We start from the raw sequence: 26680 nt of genomic DNA on the forward strand, positions 1-26680 counted from the left end.
CAAAACAAGCAGAAAAAAATGTAGGTCTACTTAAGGTCTCTTTTTTTGTAGAGGCCTCACTATCTGGGCTTAAATTATTAAAAAAAAAAAAAAAAAAAAAAAAAAAACTCTTACTGGGTTTGTAAAAAAAATTCAGATTTTGAATAACAGAACAATTTAGATACTCCCTAAATGAACTCAAGGGTCAATGTTTATTAAAGAGCATTATGCAGATCAGCAAAAATCTCTACACTCTTATTTAGATGATCATGTTGGAGTTTTAATCATCCCATATATGGAAAGAAAGTAACTACTATTAAAGAGATGAATCCTCTTATGCCATAATAATAGTGAATTTTCCTTCTAAATCCATATGTAATAATGAATAAACAACTCAAACAGGCATTAACTGAAAGGGAAGTGAATGCAAAAAGTAAGCTCTTTGAATGACTTGTTGTTAGGTGCCCTCAAGTGGTTCCAACTCATAGCGACCCCATGTGCAACAGAACAAAACACTGCCCCTTCCTGTGTCATTCTTGAGCCCATTGTTGCAGCCGCTGTGTCAATAGATCTCGTTGAGGGTCTTCCGCTTTTTTGCTGACCCTCTACTTTACCAAGCATGATGTCCTTCTCCAAGGACTGCTCCCTTCTGGTAACATGTACAAAGTATGTGAAATGTAGTCTTGCCATCCTTGCTTCTAAGGAGCATTCTGGTTGTACTTCTTCCAAGACAGATTTGTTCACTCTTTTAGCAGCCCATAGTATAGTCAATAATCTTTGCCAACACCATGATTCAAAGGCATTAATTCTTATTCGGTCTTCCTTATTCATCGCCCAGCTTTCACATGCATATGAGGTGACTGAAAACACCATGGCTTGGGTCAGGCACCGTTAGTCTTCAAGGTGACATCTTTGCTTTTTAACACTTTAAAGAGGTCTTTTGCAGTAGATTTGCCTAAGGCAATGCATGTTTTGATTTCTTGACTGCTGCTTCCATGGATGTTGATTGTGGATCCAAGTAAAATGAAATTCTTGACAGCCTCAATTTTTTCTCTATTTATCATGATGTTGTTTATTGGTCCAGTTGTGAGGATTTTTGTTTTCTGTATATTTAGGTGTAATCCATACTAAAGTCTGTGGTCTTTGATCTTCTCAGTAAGTGCTTCAAGCCCTCTTCACTTTCAGCAAGGAAGGTTGTGTCATCTGCATAACACAGGTGGTTAATGAGTCTTCCTCCAATCCTGATGCCACATTCTTCTTCATATTGTCCAGCTTCTTGGATTATTTGCTCAGCATACAGATTGAATAGGTATGGTGAAAGGATACAACCCTGACGCACACCTTTTCTAAATTTAAACCATACAGTATCCCCTTGTTCTATCTGAACGACTGCCTCTTGATCTATGCGGAGATTCTGCATGAGCACAATTAAGTGTTCTGGAATTCCCATTCTTCACAATGTTATCCATCATTTGTTGTGATCCACACAGTTGAATGCCTTTGCATAGTCAATAAAACACAGGTAAACATCCTTTCGGTATTCTCTGCTCTCAGCCAGGATCTGACATCAACTATGATGTCCCTGGTTCCACGTCCTCTTCTGAACTGGCTTGAATTTCTGACAGTTCACTGTTGCTATTCTGCTGCTGCTACTTTTGAATGATCTTCAGAAAATTTTACTTATGTGTGATATTAATGATATTGTTCAATAATTTCCTCATTTGGTTGGATCACCTTTCTTAGGAATAGGCATAAATATGAATCTCTTCCAGTCAGTGGGCCAGGTAGCTGTCTTAAATTTCTTGGTGTAGACAAGTGAGCACTTCCATCACTGCATCTATTTGTGGAAACATCTCAATTGGTATTCTGTCAATTTCTGGAACCTTGTTTTTCAACAATGCCTTCAGTACAGCTTCGACTTCTTCCTTCAGTACCATCAGTTCCTGATCATATACTACCTCCTGAAATGGTTGAACATCAACTAGTTCTTTTTGGTATAGTGTTCTGTGTATTCCTTCCATCTTCTTTTGATGCTTCCTGCATCATTTAATATTTTCCCTGTAGAATCCTTCAGTGTTGCAACTCGAAGCTTGAATTTTTTCTTCAGTTCTTTCAGCTTGAGAAATGCTGACTGTGTTCTTCCCTTTTGGTTTTCTATCTCCAGCTCTTTGCACATATCATTATAATACTTTATCTTCTCAAGATGCCCTTTGAAATCTTCTGTTCAGCTCTTTTACTTCTTCATTTCTTCCTTTCACTTTAGCTACTCAACATTCAAGAGCAAGTTTCAGAATCTCTTCTGACATCCATTTTAGTCTTTTCTTTCTTTCCTGTCTTTTTAAAGACCTCTTGCTTTCTTTATGTATGATGTTCTTGATGTCATTCTACAACTCGTCTGGTCTTCAGTCTTTAGTGTTCAATGTGTCAAATCTATTCTTGAGATGGTCTCTAAATTCAGGCGGAATATACTCAAGGTCGTACTTTGGCTCTCATAGACTTGTTCTAATTTTCTTCTGTTTCAACTTGAAGTTGCATATGAGCAGCTGATGGTCTGTTCTGCAGTTGGCCTCTGGCCTTGTTCTGACTGATGACATTGAGCTTTTCCATCGTCTCTTTCCACAAATGTAGTTGCTTTGATTCCTGTGTATTGTATTTGCAATGAAGAAGTCATTGATCTTGCAAAATTCTATCTTGTGATCTCAGGCATCGCTTCTGTCACCAAGGCCACATTTTCCAGCTACCAATCCTTCTTCTTTGTTTCCAACTTTCACATTCCAATCACCAGTAATTATCAATGCATCCTGATTGATGTTCGATCAATTTCAGACTGCAGAATTTGGTAAAAATCTTTCTTCATCTTTGGCCTTAGTGGCTGGTGTGTAAATTCAAATAACAGTCACATTAACCGGTCTTCCTTGTAGGCATGTGGACATTATCCTAACATTGACAGCATTGTACTCAGGACAGATCTTGAAATGTTCTTTTTGACGATGAATGCAATGCCATTCCTCTTCAAGCTGTCATTTCTGGCATAGTAGACCATATGATTGTCTGATTCAAAATGGCCAGTACCAGTCCATTTCACCTCACTAATGCCTAGGATATTGATGTTTATGCATTCCATTTCATTTTTGATGATTTCCAATTTTCCTAGATTCATACTTCATACAGTCTACTTTCCAATTATTAATGAATGTTTACAGCTGTTTCATCTCATTTTAGCTGTGCCACATCAGCAAATGAAGGTCCTGAAAGCTTGACTCCATCCACTTCATTAAGGTCAACTCTACTTTGAGGAGGCAGCTCTTCCCTAGTCGTATTTTGAGCGCCTTTCGACGTAAGAGCCTCATCTTCTGGCACTGTATCAGACAATGTTCTGCTGCTATTCATAAGGTTTTCACTGGCTAATTCTTTTCAGAAGTAGACCACAAGGTCCTTTTTCCCAGTCTGTCTTAGTCTGGAAGCTCAGCTGAAACCTGTCTGCATGGGTGACAGTGCTGGTATACCAGTGGCATAGCTTCCAGCATCACAGCAACATGCAAGCCCCCACAGTATGACAAACTGACAGACATGTGGGGGCCTACATGATTTAGTTGACAAAAATCTAGAATCTTCCAAGTTCATTAGACAATTTTCAGTGCTAAAGTTGTTCTTTAATATGTCCTAGCTTGTCAGTTCATCCCACACCTCTACGTATCATGACACATATTGAAATGACAGTAAATATACATTAGGGCCAGGTAAGTGCCAACTTGCCCAAGTCACCACATGTTTCCAAGGCACAGTTACCTCATCTTTAAATTGCAATAACAATAAAAGCCAACCTCAAAGGGATGTTATAAGGATATAGTGTAAATCATATGCAATATATCATTGAGGTGTTTTATGGTTTCCTGCGCACAGAGTCACATTCAGAAGTAGCACTTTTCCAACATCCAGAAATAATTAAACTAAGCAAGACCAAAAATTTTATTGCAGTGGCAAGCAATGCCAAAGGGGAGTTTAATTCACCACGCAAGTAAAAATGTCATGAAGACTTCTTTCCTCATGTCATTGAAACGAAATACCCATTGCTATCAAGTCTATTCCAACTCATAGTGACTCAAAGTACAGAACTGCTCCATAGGGTTTCCAAGGCTGTAATCTTTACAGAAGCCAATTGCCACATCTTTCTCCCTTGGAGCAGCTGATGGGTTTGAACTACTGACCTTTCAATTAGCAGCCGAGCGGTTAACCACTGTGCCACCAGGGCTCCTCATTGTTGTTGTTTTTATTGTTGGGTGCCGGCAAGTCAGTTCCAACCCATAGTGACCCTATGTACAATAGAACGAAACACTGCCAGTCCTGTGCCATCCTTACAATCTTGTTATGCTTGAGCCCATTGTTGCAGCCACTGTGTCAATCCATCTCATTGAGGGTCTTTCTCTTGTTCGCTGACCCTCTACTTTACCAGGTATAATGTCGTTCTCCAGGGACTGGTCCCTCCTGATAATATGTCCAAAATATGTGAGACAAAATTTTGCCATCCTTGCTTCTAAGGAGCATTCTGGCTGTATTTCTTCCAAGACAGATTTGTTCATTCTTTTGACAGCCCATGGTATAGTCAATATTCTTCACCAACACCATAATTCAAATGCATCAATTCTTCTTCAGTCTTCCTTATTCATTATCCAGCTTTCATATGCATACAAGGCAATTGAAAATACCATGGCTGGGGTCAGGGGCACCTTAGTCCTCAAAGTGACATCTTTGCTTTTTAACACTTTAAAGAGGTCTTTTGCAAAAGATTTGCCCAATAAAATATGACATTTGATTTCCTGACTGCTGCTTCTATGGGTATTGATTGTGGGTCCAAGTACAATGAAATCCTTGACAACCTCAATATTTTCTCCCTTTATCATGATGTTGCTTATTGGTCCAGTTGTGAGGATTTTTGTTTTCTTTATGTTTGCTTTGGGTGCAATCCATACTGAAGGCTGTAGTCTTTGATCTTCATCAGTAAGAGCTTCAAGTCCTCTACATTTTCAGCAAGCAAGGTTGTGCCATCTACATATCACAGGTTGTTAATGAGTCTTTGTCCAATCCTGATGCCAAGTTCTTCTTCACATAGTCCAGTTTCTCGTATTTTTTGCTCAGCATACAGATTGAATAAGTATGGTGAAAGCATACAACCCTGGCGCACACCTTTCCTGACTTATTAGCTCCTCATTCCAAAAAAAAAGAAACCAAACCCCTTGCCTTCAAGTCGATTCCAACTCATAGCAACTCTATAGAACAGAGCAGAATTGCCCCATAGGGTTTCCAAGTATCAACTGGTGAATTCAAACAAACTCGACCTTTTGGTTAGCAGCTGAGCTCTTAACCACTGTGCAACCAGGCCTCCATTGCCTGTCCCTAAATCCCCTTCCCTCACCCAAACACTTCAAAACAAACCTGGCTGTACTGCTCTTGTCTGTCTTGTCCCTCCTCCTCTCATCTTCTCTATAGGCATTTTCCAGTGTGGCTCAATCAACTTGTCATGCTTTTTTTAGTCTCTCCAACAAGTTTCAAAATTAAACATGGCAAAGACAAAAATCTCCTTATTGTGAGGAGAAGTAGGAGACATAGAGAATCCTCAAAGATTACGTAGTATTTTTTCCAGTAATATATATCAGTCCATAAAAGGAGGACCTGTCACTTAGCAAGTCTTCAATAGGTGGTCATTATTACTAGTACTATTATTATTATTATTAGGAATGGTTCAGCACGCAGGGTTGAAAGTCTGTGGCAACCTTTTGCAAGGATGTTAGGTTAGAACTCCAAGAGACGAAATCTGACCTGAGGCTTCCATTTAAGAAAACTTAGGATGTGTTGATAAAATGAAAGAATTATCTTTTTTTTTACAAGCATTGCAGGCAGGCTGGATGAAGCACAGACAACCCAGGTATAAGTACTAGGACAGCCTGTGATTGTGCTGAAAATAACAAATTTTCATCTGAGAATCCAGGGTATACTAATTTGCACCTTTTAGCTTTTTTCTTTTAAACCTGTTCTGTTAGTGTATTTTTCCTGAGTTATTTTGATGGTAAACGATTGAAATCTGCTTTTTTTTCCTAGATAAATCATAATTGGTATTATTTTCAGTAGAAAAATTGTTGTCACTGCTGTTAGTTGGCTATGATTCATGGCAATCTTATGTATAACAGAATGAAACGTTACCCAGTCCCACATCATCTTCATGATCATTGGTATGTGTGAGTCCATTATTGTGGCTATTGTGTCAATCCATGTCATTAGCAGTTTTCCTCATTTTTGTTGGCCCTTTGCCAAACATGATGTCTTTTTCTAAAGACTGGTCTTTCCTGATGACGTGTCCAAAGTAAGAAAGTCAACGTCTCACCATCCTCACTTCTAAGGAACATTCTAGTTGTATTTGTTCTAAAACTAATTTGCTTGTTCTTCTGGCAGTCCAGGGTATATTTAATACTCTTTTCAGCACCACAGTTCAAATGCATCAACTCTTCTTCTATCTTCCTTTTTCTTTATTCAACTTTCACAGGTATATGAAAGAACTGAAAAGATCATGAAGACTTGGGTCAGACACACCTTAGTCATGAAAGTAACATCTTTGCTTCTTAGACTTTATAGAGATAGCAGATTTGCCCAATGCAATACGTTGTTTGATTTCTTGATTGCTGCTTCTATGGACATGGAAAAATTAGTGAAATGCAAATTGGTCTATGGATATACTTTCTTCTTGGTTTTGTTGCTCATCTCTAGGATAATGTTTCCCGGGTTTCATGCCATAATTGATGGCTTTACTTAGAGGTGAACAGAGTATTTCTTACATTAACAGTCATTTGATTATTTGTTCAGTGTTTGAAATATTTCGTCCCCTAGTCTAACCATGAGTATTTTCCTTGGGTTAAACTTTTCTCACATGTGTCTCCAAGACTGCTCAAGCATTCTTAGGAGTATTGATATTGTAACCAGTTCTGTCTGAGGATGGCAAAATTAGAATCGCAGGAAGAAATCCTAACAATAGCACTTTAGGTGCCACAAGAAACAGACAGAGTCACGTATTTTGTTGTGGTGAGGGCCTCATTCAGTGCCCTGCAGATGGAATCAGCCAACATCTTCCACCTAGGCAGTAGTATCAACTTTGTCTGCCAAGAACAGCCTATTTGTCTGCAATTGAACTAAATTCCTCCTGCTGAAATATAAGCCCAATTCTTCTTATTTTGTCCTTATTATTTAAACAAATGACTCAGGTCCTATAATACCAGTTCAGCTGCAATACATGCTGGAAGGCTAATATACATGACTTAGTAAAAGAGGACACATTTAAGCAGCAGTTTCATAGCTGCATATAAAAATACTAATAAAAATGAATAATCAGATGGCCAATTCCATTTTAAATAGATACCATAGGCTGAAGCCATTAACCGTTTGTACATCAAAACAAAGAGACAAAGCAAATTACTTGGAACAAGGCTGTACCAAGGAACAGGTGTTGTTTTATTAGTACCTGGTGTGCTTTTTAGAAGTGCTGGTGGTGCAGTAGCTAAAGCGCTCAGCTGTCAACCAAAAGATGGGCAGTTTGAACCCATCAGTTGCAGAGAAAGATGTAGCAGTCTGCTTCTGTAAAGATTTACAGTCTTGGAAGCCCTGTGGGGCAGTTCTACTCTGTTCTATAGGGTCACTATGAGTCGGAATCATGGCAGTGGGTTTTGATTTTGGTTTCGTGTGTTTTTTGGTTATGGTAGGATACAGTAAACTCTATACAATCTATGGATTTGCTATTAGCATGGGCATTAACTTTCACATTAATATTAGTAGTGTACTTTTGTGTGTTATATTTTTTAAAAGAAAAAAGGGGAGAGGGAAATGATAATTAGTTCACATTTTTGAGATGAAGGAAAGAGAAAGGGCTTATTCAATAAACTTTTGTCACATAAACATCTAGTAACAATGTGTAAATATGTTGCATGCTCTCTCTGGATATAGCTCCAAAAAAATATTCCCCATTGATAAGAATCTAAGTCTATAGCCCTGTTTCTTTCTATTAAAGTGCTGAGAACAGCTGACAAGGGGAAAGGTCAATTTTGATTTGTGATTTGAGGATCCTGACAGCAGAATTCATAACAAGGCTGGTTTATTGCATTGTGGGGAGTCATTCCTGGTGATAGACTATTTTCAAATACCAATTTATTTATATCCAGTGTTCAGGATCTCTCATTAAGGAAGAGCACATAAATCAGATCATCCTGGCTCCCAATACAGGAATGATGCTGATTGGGACATCCTTATTATACCACCTTTTACCCAGAGAATCAAACAAAACTAATAACACATCTCAGTACCTGACAGCATTTCAACAAGCGGGGCATTCACCAGGTGAAAGAATTATTAGTCTCGAAGACTCTTTCCATGGGAATACGGCACTGATGCCACTGGTTCACACTGGAAGGTGGGGCTTGTAAAGATTTCCTTGTCCCTCTCCAAAAATGGTTAGCAGAGTCTTCTTTGAGGAAGAGAGAAATGAAGTAAGTTCTCCAAAGAGTAAGATACAAGGCAACGTATATTTTGTGTGAGAGGCAGGAAGGTGAAACTATTATTCAGAACAGTCAGAGAATCGTGTATTGGGGGAAAGACGTGCCATTGTTTGATTCCTTTCTACCAGTGAACTGCCATTGACAAGCTATTTTCAAGCCTCCCTGGCCTTGGAGAATGGATTAGCCAATCACTTTCCTACCAAAGCAATTAATCAGTAATGGAAGGTATGGCTTCTATCCAGCTGGCTGCTCTAACTAAAATTGATTGGACTGTGATCTGACTCAGCTAGTCAATTCTGAAGAAGAGCTTCACATGGGTGTTTCATATTGGCAAATGGAGCCTGTGTAAAAATCCCTATGGAATGAATAAGTGCTAGTTTCAACTGAACAAAGTTTTTAATTTGGAAGCCAGTCTTCCAGATAAATGGTAAATTAACTATATAATTGCTTTATTCTGAACCTAGCTGAGGCTACGTGTAGGGGTGCTCTAATAATTGTTCAATATCTGAACAAGCTATTAATCCTCAGAAACAACCTCCACCTACGTGCCACCCATGCCAGAAGCTCTTATGTAATGGCTATACATCTGGGGGTGGAGGTCAGAAAATTTCATGAAGGTTGGTTTGGAAAATGGGCTGGAGAATGGTTCTATTAACCTTTAGCACTTGTAAAACTCTTACCCAGTTCCTGGTTCATGTCTGATTATGTAATCAATTTGGTTGTGTTATAAAGCTGTTGCCCTTTTTTTCTCATTACTAAGCATTAGTAAGTTACCAGGAAAGCAGACTGAGAAAGAGGTGGTGGTCAGCCAGGGTTAAAGATTTAGTGGTAATTGAAGTGAATGGAGAAAAATAATTTGGCTGCTTGAAAAGGATAAGGCCAAAATGTTTAAAAGGCTAAGGCCAAGCATCTTGTCAATTTTTCCTTCTTTGGAAGGCATTAGGTTTTCAAGTCATATTATTTCCAGGATACTAAATCTTGCTAGGTTTAAAGAGAGAGGGAAGCAGAAAGGAAAGTGCTGAGGACAGAGACAGAAATGAGACAACAGACATCAGACAACCGACATTTATAGACCCTGTTTGATAACAACATATTGGAATTAAGATGCAACTCCGTGAATACATACAACTTGAATAACCTCTTCATCTAAGCCACAGGGGTAAACTCCAAAGGATGTTGCATTTAATTGCCAAGATTGGAAAAAATATAAATACTTGAAATAGCCCAAGGAACAGAGCAGGAGGAGGCCATAATATCTGTCTCTGCAAATGGACCTGTTAATATGTCAGCATAAAGCTGCAATTTTTTCTTGCACCCACTTAGGTAAGGCTGACAAATAAAACTAGCATAAACCTCCAAACCTGAAAGGCAAACAGTTATCTCATTAAGACAAAGCCCATTAACTTGCCATCATCATCTGGCTGCACGCTGTGCTGTGAATAAATTAAATGTGGATTCAAAGCATTCTGGCTGCTGTTGACTGACAAGCAATATTACAGTACAAACACCACCAATCATGCACACACCAAGTTTACCAGGGAGAAAGAAGGAGGAATGAGAGAAGCCTGCCTTAGGCACTAGTGCAGCTGTAAGTAAGGGCCTCAGAGCAGCTCTTAAAATGCCTAAAAGAGTTAAGACGTTGACTCTATAGATCATATTTTCCTGGATCTCCAGGACCAAAACAGACATGAAAGGTTTTGTGAAATCACTGCATCTGATGAGGCGCTCTTGACTGGCACCTGGAGCCCGTTTCTCCCATCACTACTGGAGCCTGCAAAGCTGATCCAAGCCAGGGACCCTGCTGACTTCAACAAGCTGAGACGGATGAAAAAGCTACCTGCCCTTGACTATGACAGGTCTGGGGCAAAGCTTAGGGCAGATTTACATGGCCGGAGCCTCCTTACTTCCCACACTGCAAACTGGCCACTAGCCAATGCTGTAATCCTTGGGAACTGGTGCCAATTATGTTTTCCAATAGTAACTGAGAGGATTGTGTCTTAGTCATCTAGTGCTGCTCTAACAGAAATACCACAAGTGGATGGTTTAATAAGGAGAGATTTATTCTCTCACAGTCCAGTAAGCTACAAGTCCAAATTCAGGGTGTCAGCTCCAGGGGAAGGCTTTCTCTGTCAGCCTTCTTCTCCTCAGTGTTCCCCTGGACTTGGAGCTTCTCTGTGCAGGGACTCCAGGTCCAAAGGACACGCTCTACTCCTGGCACTGCTTTCTTGGTGGTGTGAGGTCCCCCATTCTCTGCTTGCTTCCCTTTCCTTTTATCTCTTGTAAGGTAAAAGGTGGTGCCACACCCCAGGGAAACTCCTTTTACATTGGATCAGGGATGTGACCTGGGTAAGGGTGGTGTTACAATCCCACCCTAATCCTCTTTAACATAAAATTACCATCACAAAATGGAGGCCAACCACACAATTCTGGGAATCATGGCCCAGCCAAATTGATACACACATTTTTAGGGGGACATAATTCAAACCATGACAGATGGATAGAATCAGAGAGTGAGATAAATTTGTAAGCTCTCTCACATCGCAAAATCACAGAGGAGTGATGCATGGGACCAGTGTGTCCTGCCTTACATCTTCCTGAAAAAGACAACAAATAAATAAGTAAACACTTAATATGTCTAAAATCAAACTTGATTCCCTCTTCTAACTTTCCTAACATTTCAAACATCCAAGTCTGAGTCATCCTTTCCCCTTTATTCTTCCTCTTATTTCATCAGGTAATAAACTTCAGTATAAATCTTTAAATAGAGCAGATGCTCAGTGAGTGTCTAATAAATGGATGAACAAGAGAATGAATGAATATTACCAATTTATTTTAAAGAAAAATCAAAAGAAAACATGTACTTGCCTTCCAAACTTCTTAGCCTGATATTTGGGTCCTTCTTAACCTAGCGACAATGTGCTTACATATCTTTAACTTTAGTACTCCCCTAAAAGAATCTTCTATTTCAGCCAGACTATGGCACATGCATACCTTCTCCTCACTGAACCTGTGAAACTTGCTGTACCCCCAACCTGGATCATCTTCCATGATATTTTCCAGGTCACTTTCCACACCCATGGCATCCTCTCTGAACCCTGCAGTAGGTATTGTCTATATTTTCATGTGACATTTTATCATTTACTTCTTAACATTCCTTCATACTATTTTACCTATTATCATTTCATTTTCATGTCTGTTCCTAGTCTCTCCCAACGTAAAATCTAATATTTTTAGAAATAGGGAAAATATACTCAATATCCTAATAGCAATTTGCGTTAATGCCTTTTATATCAGAGCTCAAAAAAATATTTCAAATGAGTGACTGTAAAGGATTAAACTGTGTCCCCCAAAACATGTATTGAAATCCGGCCCCTCTGCCTATAAATCTGATACTGTTTGGAAATAGTGTTTTGTTATGTTAATTAGGTTCCAAATCTAATCACTTCTGAGTTAAAAAAGAGCAGAATGAACACAGAGACACGCTCAGGGTAAGACAGATACCATGTGAGGATCACTATAAGCCAAGAAACACCAAGGAACCAAGGAACCCCCAAGGCTATCTGTTGTTGTTGTTATGTGCCATTGAGTCTGACCCATAGCGATCCTATGTATAACAGACTGAAACACTGCCTGGTCCTGGGCAATCCTCATAATCATTGCTATGTTTGACCATCGTTGCAACCAAATGTCCTCCATCTTGATGAGGATCTTCCTCTTTTTTGCTGACCCTCTACTTTACCAGGCATAATGTCCTTCTCCAGGGATTGGTCCCTCCTGATAACATGTCCAAAGTACGTGAGATGAAGTCTCATCATCCTTGCTTCTAAGGAGCATTCTGGCTGTACTTATTCCAAGACAAATTTGTTCATTCTTCTGGCAGTCCACGGTATATTCAATATTCCTAGTCAGCACTGTAATTCAAAGGCATCAATTCTTCAATCTACCTTATTCATCGTCCAACTTTCGCATGCATATGAGGCAATTGAAAATACCATGGCTTGAGTCAGGCACACCTTAGTCCTCAAAGTGACATCTTTGCTTTTCAACACTTTAAAGAGCTCTTTTGAAGCAGATGTGCCCAATGCAAAGCATCCTTTGATTTCTTGACTGGTGCTTCCCTGGGTGTTGATTGTAGATCTAAGTAAAATTAAATTCTTGACAACTTCAATTTTTTCTCTGTTTATCATGATGTTGCTTATTGGTCCAGTTGTGAGAATTTTTGTTTTCTGTATATTGAGGTGTAATCCATACTGATGGCTGTGGTCTTTGATCTTCATCAGTAAGTGCTTTAAGACCTCTTCACTTTCAGCAAGCAAGGTTGTGTCATCTGCATATCTCAGGTTGTTAATGAATCTTCCTCCAATACTGATGACCTGTTTTTCATGTATCCCAGCTTCTCAGATTATTTGCTTAGCATACAGATTGAATAAGTGTAGTGAATGGATATAATGCAATCTTTCCTGATTTTAAACCACACAATATCCCCTGGTTCTGTTCAAACGACTGCCTCTTGGTCTATGTACAGGTTCCGCATGAGTACAATTAAGTGCTCTGGAATTCCCATTTTTTGAAACGTTATACATAATTTGTCATGAATGCCTTTGCATCATCAGTAAAACACAGGTAAACATCTTTCTGGTATTCTCTGCTTTCAGCCAAGATCCATCTGACAACAGCAATGATATCCCTCATTCTACATCCTCTGAATCTGGCCTGAATTTCTGGCAGTTCTCTGTTGATGTACTGCTGCAACTGTTTTTGAATTATCTTCAGCAAAATTTTACTTGCATATGATATTAGTGATATTGTTCTATAATTTCCACATTCTGTCAGATCACCTTTCTTTGGAATGGACACAAATATGTATCTCTTCCAGTCAGTTGGTCAGGTAGGTGTCTTCCAAATTTCTTGGCATAGACGAATGAGCACTTCCAGTGCTGCATCCATTTGTTGAAACATCTCAATTGGTATTCCAGCAATTCCTGGAGCCTTATTTTTTGGCCAATGCCTTCAATGTAGGTTGGACTTCTTTCCTCAATATCATTGGCTCCTTATCATATGCTGCCTCCTGAAATGGTTAAACATTGACCAATTCTTTTTGGCACAGTGACTCTATGTATTCCGTCCATCTTCTTTTGGTGGTTCCTGCATCATTCAATATTTTACCCATAGAATCTTTCAATATTGCAAATCCAGGCTTGAATTATTTCTTCAGTTCTTCCAGGTATGTTCTTCCTGTTTGGTTTTCTATCTCCAGGTCTTTGAATATTTCATTATAATACTTTACTTTGTCTTCGCAGGACACCCTTTGAAATCTTCAGTTCTGCTCTTTTATTTCATCCTTCCTTCCATTCTCTTTAGCTACTTTACATTCAAGAGCAAGTTTCAGAGTCTCTTCTGACATCCATTTTGGTCTTTTCCTTCTTTCCTGTCTTTTTAATGACCTTTTGTTTTCTTTATGTATGATATCCTTGATGTCATTCCACAACTTATCTGGTCTTTGGTCATTAGTGTTCAATGTGTCAAATCTATTCTTGAGATGGTCTCTAAATTCAGGTGTGATATACTCAAGGTCATATTTTGGCTCTCTCAGACTTGTTTGAATCTTCTTCAGCTTTAACTTGAACTTGCATATGAGAAATTGATGGTCTGTTCTGCAGTTGGCCCCTGGCTGTGTTTTTACTGATGATACTGAGCTTTTCCATCGTCTCTTTCCAGAGATGTAGTTGATTTTATTCCTGTGTATTCCATCTGTCTAGGTCCGCGTGTATAGGTGCCGTTTATGTTGGTGAAAAAAGGTATTTGCAATGAAGAAGTCGTTGGTCTTTCAAAATTCTATCATGTGATCTCCAGCAACATTGCTATCACCAAGGCCATATTTTCCAGCTACTGATCTTTCTTCATTTCCAACTTTTTCATTACAGTCACTAGTAATTATCAAAATTTGATTGCATATTTGATCAATTTCGGACTGCAGAAATTGGTAAAAATCCTCAATTTCTTCATCTTTGGCGTTTGTAGTTGGTGGATAAATTTGAATCATAGTTATATTAACTAGTTTTCCTTGTGGGCAGATGGATATTATCCTATCACTGACAGCATTGTACTTCAGGATAGATCTTGAAATGTTCTTTTTGATGATGAATGTGATGCCTCTTCAATTTGTCATTCCCAGCATAGCAGACAATATGATTGTCTGATTCAAAATGGCCAATACCAGTCCATTTCAGCTCAGTAATGCCTAGCATGTTGATCTTTTTGCATTCCATTTCATTTTTGATGACTTCCTATTTTCCTATATTCATACTTCAGACATTCCACATTCTGATTATTAATGGATGTTTGCAGCTGTTTCTTCTTATTTTGAGTTGTGCCACATTACCAAATGAAAGTCCTGAAAGCTTTACTCCATCCACATACTTAAGGTCAGCTCTATGTTGAGGAGGCAGCTCTTCCCCAGTCATATTTTGAGTGACTTCCAACCTGAAGGGCTCATCTTCCAGCACTATATCAGACATTATTCTGTTGTGATCCATAGAGTTTTCACTGGCTCATTTTTGGAAGTAGATTGCCAGGTCTTTCTTCATAGTCTGTCTTAGTCTGGAAGCTCCACTGAAACCTGTCCACCATGGGTGACTCTGCTGATAATTCAAATACTAGTGACTCTGTCAGATAGCACTTCATCCTCTCTTCCATCTTCAAGGAAACCCTTGATTTTAGCTTGATTTCCCCAATATCAAGATGTTGGGTGGCCTGGTGAAGACTGGGATAGAGGACAGGCCTGGGAAGAGACTGTATAAAAGACTGACACAAGAGAGCAGGAACCCTGCTGATTTTCTTGCAAGTCTTAATTGATAGGAAATTCACATTTATAGCATCCTAGACACAAAAGCATCAAGGCAGGTGGTAGTTATATTATCTCTAGACAAGCTTCTATACCTCATTTTTCAAATGTCTCTAGGATAAAAGAACATGGAATTTTAATTAGCAAGTTTCAATTGACAGAGGATTAAAATTTAACCTTCTATTCATCAATGGTTTAAAGATGAAGTTTGCTGAGTAGAGCTTGGGAAAGGTGGCCATCAGGAGAGCTGCTTGCAGCTTACACCTATTTTACAAGACTGACAACACTGATAGAAGCAGGTTGAAAGATTCTCCCAAAGATACACCTGACATCAGCTCTCTCCAGCAGCAGAGAAAGGTAAATTTACTGTTTTCCCATTTAACTCTCATCTTTCCAAGAACACTTTACTTTATATGACTTTCTGTAGAAGTTCCTTATCAGTGACACGTTTTCTAAATGCAGGTCTACTGAGTCCTTAGGCTGTCTCTGATGCCTGCATACGTTCTCCTTCAAGTGGTATGGAAAGAGGGGCAACGTTAACTCATTGTCTCGTCTAAGTTCAAGGAATTCCAGAGACAGAGATGAACAGAGAGAAAGAGGCAGTGGGAAGGGGAGAGGGAAGGTGATGGGTTGCATCACAGACAGTGGGGAGGACACAAGCAGAACAAGAGGAGGAAAACAAATAGGAGGCCAATTGGCAACACTAGAGTTGGAACCTCCTGCTATCTCCATACCAAATTTAAAAAAACACTGGAGTGCAACCCTGAGTCCTCATCTCTGGTCTGGAGGAGGTCCCCAAGTGGGGTACACGTTGGATGAAATGTACCAGTATTCTTTTGGTACATTTTGGCAATGGGTTTTACACTTAAGCAGAGTCTTCATAGTACACTGAAGGCTCAACGGTTCAACACACCTCAAGGTATTCTAAGCATCTCGGTTAAAAGCAAAGATACATATCCAAATTTTGTTTTATTATTTTTTGGCTCCTGAGATACATATGTAGAATACTTTGTAAGCCAGTGAATTAATCGCTATAAAAAATATGTAGAATATTTCTGTATGATGATCTTTGGGGAATATTATAAAAGGTCCCTGTTTAAGGGGAGAGATGGTAGGGTTATATTCAAAATTCAATTTCATGGATATTTAAGTATTTATTATTGCGAAAGTTAGCACAAAGTTGTCCCTGGTGTCAACAAGGTCACAGTGTAGCAGAAAAGATGGATATAGACTACAGTGATAACAACGATGGTGTCCCCCATACACTAACACAGAGATTAAAAAGCACTGCTTTGCCAAAGACATTTCAGAAACACCCTACAGGAAGAATAGAACTAATTATGTTGTCTGGTAGAGCTGGGCTCTTTAAATTTTCCATTGAGTATCAACCCCTCATCCTCTGTTATCAGCAAAAGACCAGATGAACTCACCTAATGAAAGACCTTGGAGGGACACTTCACCCTAAGGACCTGCTCTCCATGGGGTTCTTCTTTTTTTCACATGTGTCACTTTATTCTAGAGCTTTCAGATGGCAATTTTCTTTTTAAACAATATATATTATCAACCAATTCACTAAAGAGTAAGAGAAAATATTTTCCTGTTGGTTTGGAGGCTTCCCACAACCTGCCTGATACTTGGAGTATAATATTTACCCAACTTTCAGATGAGGACAATTTTGTGGTTATGTGGAGAAACACTGATATTTTGATAGCCACAATGTCAGCAAGGTCTTGCTTTTCTCCACAAGGAGATTGTTTTCCTTACCGAAATAAAACCAAGAACCTCAAGGTATTGATGCATAAAGGAAGAGCTTGATGTGGAAAACAGGCAGAGAAGCCTGATTTGTCTCCCAAGTTTGCACTTCCCTTGGTGTTCTCTTCTTTTGGATTTTGCTGATGTTGTTTCGAGGGCCCTGTGTGATGAAAATGGTTAAAGTACTCAGCTGCTAACTGAAAGGTTGGAAGTTTGAGTCCACCCAAAGGCATCTCGTAAGAAAGGCCTGGCTATTTACTTCCAAAAAATCAGCCATTGAAAACCCTGTGTAACAGAGTTGTACTCTGATACACATGGCGTCTCCATGAGTCAGAATCAAGTTGATGACAACAGATTGGTTGTCTCCTGTTAAATCATTTGTCTGAGTTTGGACCAGACCACATTCCTTTGGTTCTCCTTAGTATCATGCCATTAGGATTTTAAAATGGCAGAACATTATTAAATACTAAGGAAAGGCAACAGAGAGGTGACTTAAGAAAAACTTGTGTACATAAAGTGGAGCTGGTTACATTTTCACTAAATTTGGAAGGTGTCATGGATTGAATTGTATCCCCCTAAAATATCTGTCTACTTGTCTAGGCCATGATTCCCAGTATTGTATGATTGTTCACCATTTTGTCATCTGATGGATTTTCTTGTGTGTTGTAAATCCTATCTCTATGATGTTAATGAGGCAGGATTAAAGGCAGTTATGTTAATGAGACAGGACTCAATCTACAAAATTAGGTTTTGTTTTAAGCCAATCTCTCTCTCTTCTTTTTTTATTGTGCTTTAAGTGAAAGTTTACGGTTCATGTTAGTTTCTCATACAAAAATTTATGCACATATTGTTATGTGACCCTAATTGCTCTCTCTATAATGTGACTCCTCCTTTCCACCCCGGATTTCCTATGTCCATTCAACCAGCTCCTGTCCTTTTTGCCTTCTTATCTTGCCTCTGGACAGGAGCTGCCCATTTAGCCTCATGTATCTACTTGAGCTAAGAAGAACTCTCTTCATGAGTATTAGTTTATGTCTTATAGTCCAGTCTAATCTATGTCTGAAGAGTTGGCTTCGGGAATGGTGTCAGTTCTGGGCTAACAAGAGTCCAGGGGCCATGTCTTCCAGGGTCCCTCCAGTCTCAGTCTGACCATTAAGTCTGGTCTTTTTACTAGAATTTGAGTTCTGTACCCCACTTTTCTCTTGCTCTGTCAGGGACTCTCTGTTGTGTTCCCTGTCAGGGCAGTCACTGGTAGTAGCCAGGCACCATCTAGTTCTTCTGGTCTCAGGTGGATGGAGTCTCTGGTATATGTGGCCCTTTCCATAAGCCAATCTCGTTGAGATAATAAAAGAGAGAAGCAAACAGAGAAATATGGAGACCTCATACCACAAAGAAAGCAGCTCCAGGAGCAAAGGATGTCCTTCGGAACTGTGATCCCTGCACAGAGAAGCTCCTAGACCAGGGAAAGTTTGATGACAAGAACCTTCCTCCAGAGCTGACAGAAAGAGAAAGCCTTCCCCTGGAGCTGGCACCCTGAATTTGGGCTTCTAGCCTACTAGACTGTGAGAGAATAAAGTTTTCTTTGTTAAAGCTATCCCCTTGTGGTATTTCTGTTATAGCAGCTCTAGATAACTAAGACAGAAGGTATGTTTGAAATGGTCTGAACTTTATAAATAAAGGCTATAAGTCATTCATCCTGGGCAACAGCTACAAAGAGTAGGTAATTATTTCTCAGAGCACAAAAAACTTAGTGCAATGGACCTGTGTAACTGCTAAGGAGACATGCCATCGATTAAAACAAAACAAACAACAAAAACAGTGTCCAATATGACCTCCAAATGAAAAATTACAAAGCAGACACACAAGGCAGTGACATGTACTCAAGCTGCCCCACACATAGGCATCTCTGTGTAATCTTCTTCAAGGTCAGAATGGGAAGAGACATATTTATTTAAACAATGATTAAAGATTTTCTTGAGTAACGCTAGTATCTTAGTTATCTAGTACTGCTGTAACACAAATACCACAGGTGGGTGGCTTTAAAGAACAAAAATTTATTTTCTCACAATTGTGGAGGCTGAAAGTCCAAGTCAGTGTCCCGGCCCTGTCAAGTCCTTCCTTGTTGGTAGCCCTGGACATTCCTTGCTTCCTTGGTATTTCTTGGCTTATAGACAATCCTCACATGGTGTCTGTCTTCCCCCGTGTGTGTATGTGTGCGTGTGCATGTACGTGTGTGTGTGTGTGTGTCTGCTTGTCTTTTAATGTCTCAGAAGTAATTAGGTTTAGGATCCTTACACCAGTATGGCCTCATTAACATAACAAACGAAAAACCCTATTTCCAAACAGGATCACAGTCAAAGGTAGAAAGGCCAGGAATTCAACACATATTTCAGGGAGACACAGTACCATAACAGTTGATAAGTCCAACTAGTTCAAGAAATTTAAGAGGATTTGTACTTACAAATAATATACTTGTGAAGCTCCACTTTCAAATACCCTATGCCATTATGTTCTTGCTGGAGAGTCTATTAATGTTTTGCTGTTATGCTTACTGCCTATTTTCTGACTCCCTTTTCCTACCACAGGAGAATTTTTATTTCTATGATGCATTTATTCTTTCATAGGTATGTCTCCTCATTCAACCACTTACCTAGAGTATGCCCCCTTTGTTTTGCTTCTGCCGTATGGCATAAATATAGACGTATATGAGTTCAAATCCCCAGTGACTTAGGGTTATTTACCTTGGGTAAATTATTTAACTGTCTGAATATCTTTTCCTCATCTATAAAATGGGACTAATACCAAATACCTTACAGGGCTGTTTTGAGAAATAAATGAGGTATTTGTATTTTATAGAAAGGTCCCTGGGTGGTGCAAATGTTTTGAGCTCAGATGGTAACTGAAAGGTTGAAAAGTTGGCGGTTCAAACCCACCCAGCGGTTCTGTGAAAGAAAGGCCTGGTGATCTGCTTCCATAGAGATTATAGTCAAGAAAACCCTATGGAGCTCACTTCTACTCTGTAACACACAGAGTTGCCATGAGTCAGAATTGACAGAATAGACTCGATGGCAATAGGTTTGGTTTGGGTGTTTTATAGAGAGCCTAGCATTGCACCTAGCATGTGGTAGTGGCTAATATAGTTCTTCAATGGAACATGAAAGCTTTCTCTGTACTGAGTTGTATAACCTCAGATTCCAATATTTGGACAGGAGAATACATTCACGCTTAGAAAGTTTTTGTCCTAGTCTATTTCCCCAGAGAAGTACAGCCAGTGAATTGTCCTGAGTCACTCAGCTAGTGCCTGGCATCCTTTGAGACCAGCATGTCCTTGAATTTTCCCTACGTGCTGAATGCTAGTGATAATAAGATTGAATTATAACATGTGGGACTATGGCTTAATTATATGTTCTTTTTAGATTCTATCTAAAACAATGACCATGGCTATTTAGGCTTCTATGTTTCCACATTCCAAACACTCAGCGCTTCACAGGTTATTTCCATCAGCAAGAGAAAAATACAGTGAAACCTGTGAAAGTCAGAACTTGATGGGACTGCCTTGTTTTTCCGTGTCTCACAAGTTTTCCGCCTTTGACAGAGTGCAGACTTAAACACTTTTCTATCACTCTCTATTAGTGGAAAATATTTGATTTTTCCTTCTCTGACAGGTTTCCATCTTACACAGGTTCTGGCTTTCACAGGTTTTATTTTACCTTTATTGGCATAATTTTGGACCTTCCAGGGATTTACTAAAACATATAAGGACACCTGACAATACCAGCTCTCCTTTGGAAGCTAGAAACGCATCACAAAATCTTTTCATGTATTTTTTTTTTTCCATTAACTTGACTCTCTCTCCTCCCAATCTGAATGGCCTAAGCCACTATTTTCTTAGTCTAAATATGACTGATAAGTGTAAGCGATATTTGAGAACGATGCCCAATCCAGCTCTCCTAGAAGGACAGTGAGTCAGATGGCAGGCCAGTGGGCAGCCACAGTAAAGGGACCTTAACCCAGAGACAATGGCTAACAGCACTGAAGAATCCAGAAATTGAAGAGAAAGAAAACACACATTGATTCTGATGGAAAGAGGAGATGGGAAGGAGAAAAGGCATAAATCCCAGTGGAATAAAATACAGGCACAAAGACCACAGAAAATAGAACTAAATACAAAAGGGCGTGATTCCTCCATATGAGGATCAATGCATGCATTTTGAAAAGATGGAATAGCTGCTCTTAAAGAACTGCTTATAGTTCTAGAATTTTTTTTTTCTAGCAGGTTCTCAAAAGGTACTCTATCTATTATCAATCCTATAATTAGTCCAAGAGGGAATTTCAGGAACCTGTATTGCTCCCACCACATTTTCAAGTATGACCATGTAGGTTCTGAGAGAAACTCATAAGGTCATTTTCCCATGTCCACAATTTATTAAAAAAGTAATGAATGTGAAAATATGTTGAAAACTATAAAAAGATTTAAAACACAAGGTGTTCCTACCGCCATTTTCCAGTGCATTATCCCTAAGTAACTAAGTAGCATGGTACAGTGGTGCGTGGGGTCTAGAGTCAAGCAAGTAGAGATTCAGATCCAACTGTACATTTAGTCAGCTACAGAGAGCAGGGGAAAGGGGATTGGTAATGCTGAGGGGACAGTGGTTCAACTTTAAAAGTGATGATCAGGGTAGGCCTCATAATGAAAGTGACATTTGAGCAGAGATCTCAAGGGACTGTGGAATTTGTCCATGTCCATGGATAATAGACGGTTGTTTATTACTCTCAAGAATTCTGGACTTCTCCTAGCATCATGAAGTCTGCCTAGTTCTGTGGAAGCTATCTGAATAGTGTGTATAATCTTTGTACAACCACATAGCAAATAAAGACTAGATATCTATCATATTTCATTAAACCCTATTATTCTGAAACATTCTGTGTTCTAAGGATGAAATATATATATAAAAGGGCTGATTTTTTTTTCTAAAAGAGGTAAGTTTAGGATGAAAATATCTTTATAAGGATGAATGAGAAATAAAATGGCCATTCAGGCTGGAAAAAAGAATACAAGTTCCCCAACACTGGATTTACCTATTTCATTACAGAAGATCACTTTCCTATTGTCCACTCTTTTTAGAGTGGGTGGTGTTTTATGGGAACACATTAGCACTAATGGGAAAATGCACATATCCAGCCTATACAAATTAATAGGGCATAAGAGCTCTCTACAAAAGTATATTTTGGATATATTTTTGCCATTTCATAAACATGAAAAAATTTCAAGCCAGTATAAACACGTGAAATATATAACTCAGTTTCATTGGAAAACCAACAGAAGATGGTGACATCCGTACGGCCTGGTGTCTACCTTTGTCCTCACATCTGGCAGCCACTGGAAAGCAATTGGCATGAAGCTCACTTTCTCAAAAAAGATGTTATGTAGGTCTAAGAAAGTAAACAGTTCTATGAATCACAGAAGCATAGGGGTATTTGTCTATGGATTGAAAGGAAAACTGTGTAGGGGAAAGAACCAATAGAAACATCAAGTTTAATGTAAGAGAGAATCAACCACCATAATACAGAACATATATGAGACACAACAGTGATTTAAAGAAAAGCGATTTTCCTTAACACTCAAAGGACACAAGAATAAACGGGAGCCTCACTGGAAAGATGTTTAACAAACATGCATAAATTGTTTTCTCCCTTCCTCTCCCCATTCCACATAACCTCCATAGTGGTAAAGACTAACTGGGTTGGAGGTAAGAGGGTAGGAAGAGGTCAGTGTAATATTTTTAAAAATGGACACAGATATGATTCAAGTAGCTGAAGCTTTTGGGATTCAATAATTAAAGAAATAGATACAGAAGGAATGAAGGACACAGCGAACAGCCCAAGCATCTCCAGTGGAAATAAAAGATTAAAAACAGAAACTGAAAGATTCAATATAAAAGCAAAACTAATCAAATGCAATTCTCAGTATTGAAAGGAGATATGTAACCAGGATGAATGAGAGCTGTGAAAAATGATTTACCTTGACGAGCAAAAGTTTGTCAGTGACAAGCAAAGAAAGAACTAAGTGAAAAGACGAGGCAAAAATAAAGTTTTATCATTTTTATTCAGTAAATATTAATTGAATGCATACCCTGTGCCAGGAATTGTGCTAAGCAATGGGATCAAGTGATAGACAAGACAGTGGATTTAAACCAAGTGGCCGGGGCAGAGGGTCGGATCCTTTCATGCTAATGCTGAACTCCCCTTGGAAATCTGAATTATTTTCTTAGTACCGTGAGGCCAGAGAAAGCTAAAGCAAGAGGAATAGGCTGAAGTGCAAAACAAGGGTTCAGAGGGAAAACACTCAAAGGCATCTGTGATAATTTTACAAGTCAACTTGGCTAGGCTCTGGTGCCCAGTTGTTTGGTCAATAACACTAGTCTAAGTGTTATTATAAAGGTATTTACATGTGATTAACGTTTACAGTCAGTGGACTTTAAGTAAAGCACCCATAATGTAAAGTGAGCCTCATCCAATCAGTTGAAAACCTTAAGAGCAAAAACGGAGGCTTGGCAAGGGAGAAGGATTCTGTCTCAAGATCGTAAGGTAAGAAATTCTTCGGGAGTTTCCAGTCTGCCTCCTGACCTGCAGATTTTGAACTTGCCAGCCCCCACAATTACATGAGCCAATTTCATAAAATAAATCTTTCTCTATTTATATAATACCCAAAACCCACTGCTATCAAGGCAATTCCGACTCATAACAACCCTATAGGACAGAGTAGAACTGCCCTATAGTGTTTCCAAGGCTGTAAATCTTATCAGAAGCAGACTGCCACATCCTTCTCCAAAGGAGCAGCTTGTAGGTTCAAATGCAGACCTTTCAGTTAGCAGATGAGTACTTTAACCACCGCACCACCAGGGCTCCTTATATATATAGTAAATACATATAAATATTATATATATGTGTATAATAAACGTTATTATTGTTTAGTGCCGTCGAGTCAATTCTGACTCATAGCAACCCTACAGAGCAGAGTAGAACTGCCCCATAGGGTTTTCTTAGCTGTAATCTTTATGGGAGCAAATCACTAGGTCTTTCTCCCACAAAGCCTCTGAGTGGGTTAAAACTGCCAACATTTTGGCTAGCAGCCAAGCGCTTAACCATTGTGCCATCATGGCTCCTTATATAATAAATAAATAAATATATATAAAAATCTCTCTTATTCATGTGTATCTATGTCTAGACCACTGCAATAAAGCATATATTGCAATAAAGTGAGTCACATGAATTTTTTGATTTCCCAGTGTGTGTAAAAATTATGTTTATACCATACTATAGTCTATTAAGTGTGCAGTAGCATTATGTCTAAAAAGAATGTATATATCTTAATTTAAAAAATACTTTATTGCTAAAAAATACTCATCATCATCTGAGCCTTCAGTGAGTCATAATCTTTTTGCTGGTGGATGTTGATGGCTGCTGACTGAACGGGGTGGTGATTGCTGAAGGTCGGGGTGGCTGTGGCAATTTCTTAAAATAAGACAAAAATGAAGTTTGCTGTACCAATTGACTCTTCCTTTCGTTAAAGATTTCTCTGCAGCATGCCATGCTGTTTGATAGCATTTTACCCACAGGAGAACTTCTTTCAAAATTGGAGTCAATCCTGTCAAACCCTGCTTCTTCTTCTTTTTTTTAAATTGTGGTTTAGATGAAGATTTACAGAGCAAATTAATTTCTCATTAAACAATTAATGCATACATTGTTTTATGATATTGGTTGCCAGTCCCATGAAATGTCAACACTCTCCCCTTCGAGACCTTGGGTTTCCCATTGTCAGCTTTCCTGTCCCCTCCTGCCTTCTAGTCCTTGCCCCTGGGCTGGTGTGCCCATTTAGTCTCATTTTGTTTTATGGGCCTATCTAATCTTTGGCTGAAGGTTGAAACTCAGGAGTGATTTCCGTACTGAGTTATAAGGGTGTCTGGGGGCCATACTCTCGGGGTTTCTCCAGTCTCTGTCAGACCAGTAAGTCTGGTCTTTTTTTGTGAGTTAGAATTTTGTTCTACATTTCTCTCCAGCTCTGTCAGGAACCCTCTACTGTGATCCCTGTCAGAGTAGTTGGTAGTGGTGGCCAATCACCATCTAGTTGTGCTGGACTCAGTCTGGTGGAGTCTGTGGTACTTGTGGTCCATTAGTCCTTTGGACTAATCTTTCTCTTGTGTCTTTGGTTTTCTTCATTCTCCCTTGTTCCAGATGGGGTAGGACTAGTGGAGTATCTCAGATGGCCATTCACAAGCTTTTAAGACCTCCCCAGGCACTACTCACCAAAGCAGGATGTAGAACATTTTCTTTATAAACTATGTTATGCCAATTGAGCTAGATGTCCCCTGACAACATGGTCCCCAGCCCTCAGCCCAGTAATTTGGACCCTCAGGAAGTTTGGATGTGTCTATGAAGTTTGCATTACCTTGCTGTGGTCAAGTTATGCTGGCTTCCAACAAAGTTTATGTATTATTCTAAATTCTTTGTTGTCATTTAAACAATGTTCACAGCATTTTCACCAGGAGTAGATTCCATTTCAAGAAACCACTTTCTTTGTTCATCCATAAGAAACAACTCCATATCCGTTAAAAATTTTATCATGAGATTGTAACAATTTAGTCACATCTTCAGGCTTTGCTTCCAATTCTAGTTCTCTTGCTTTTTCCACCACATCTGCAGTTACTTCCTCCACTGAAGTCTTGAACCCCTCAAAGTAATCCATGAGGGTTGGAATCAACTTCTTCCAAACTCCTGTTAATGTTGATATTTTGACCTCATTCCATGAATCATGAATGTTCTTAATGGCATCTAGAATAGTGAATCCTTTCCAGAAGGTTTTCAATTTACTTTGTCCAGGTCCATCAGAGGAATCACTGTCTATGGCAGATATAACCTTATGAAATGTATTTCTTAAATGATAAGACTTGGAAGTCAAAATTATTCCTTGATCCATAGGCCGCAGAATGGATGTTGTGTTAGCAGGCATGAAAACAACATTAATTTCCTTGTACATTTCCATCAGAGCTCTTGGGTGACCACATGCATTGTCAATAAACAGTAATATTTTGAAAGGAATCTTTTTTTTCTGAGCAGTAGGTCTCAACAGCGAGCTTAAAATATTCAGTAAACTATGTTGTAAACAGATGTGCTGTCATCTAGGCTTTGTTGTTCCATTTATAGAGCACAGGCAGAGTAGACTCAGCATAGTTCTTAAGGGCCCTAGGATTTTTGGAATGGAAAATGAGCACTGGCTTCAACTTAAAAGTCACCAGCTGCATTAGCCTCTAACAAGGGAGTCAGCCCTTCCTTTGAAGCTTTGAAGCTAGGCATTGATTTTTCCTCTCTAGCTATGGAAGTCCTAGATGGCATCTTCTTCCAATACAAGGCTGTTTCGTCTACTTTGAAAATCTGTTGTTAAGTGTAGTCACCTGCATCAATTATCTTAGCTAGATTTTCTGGATAACTTGCTGGAGCTTCTACATCAGCACTTGCTGATTCACCTTGCTTTTTTTTTTTTTTTTTTTTAAATTTTATTGTGTTTTAGATG

At 39.0% G+C, this 26680-nt stretch overlaps 1 protein-coding gene across 1 annotated transcript in view; it reads right to left on the reverse strand.

Moving 5' to 3' along the window:
* Positions 1-26680, reverse strand: part of PLCXD3 (phosphatidylinositol specific phospholipase C X domain containing 3) — a 200763-nt gene that overhangs the window by 124634 nt on the left and 49449 nt on the right. The window lies entirely within an intron of this gene.

This window comes from Trichechus manatus, unplaced genomic scaffold (genome assembly GCF_000243295.1).
Source record: "Trichechus manatus latirostris isolate Lorelei unplaced genomic scaffold, TriManLat1.0 scaffold00212, whole genome shotgun sequence".
NCBI classification, from domain to species: domain Eukaryota; kingdom Metazoa; phylum Chordata; class Mammalia; order Sirenia; family Trichechidae; genus Trichechus; species Trichechus manatus.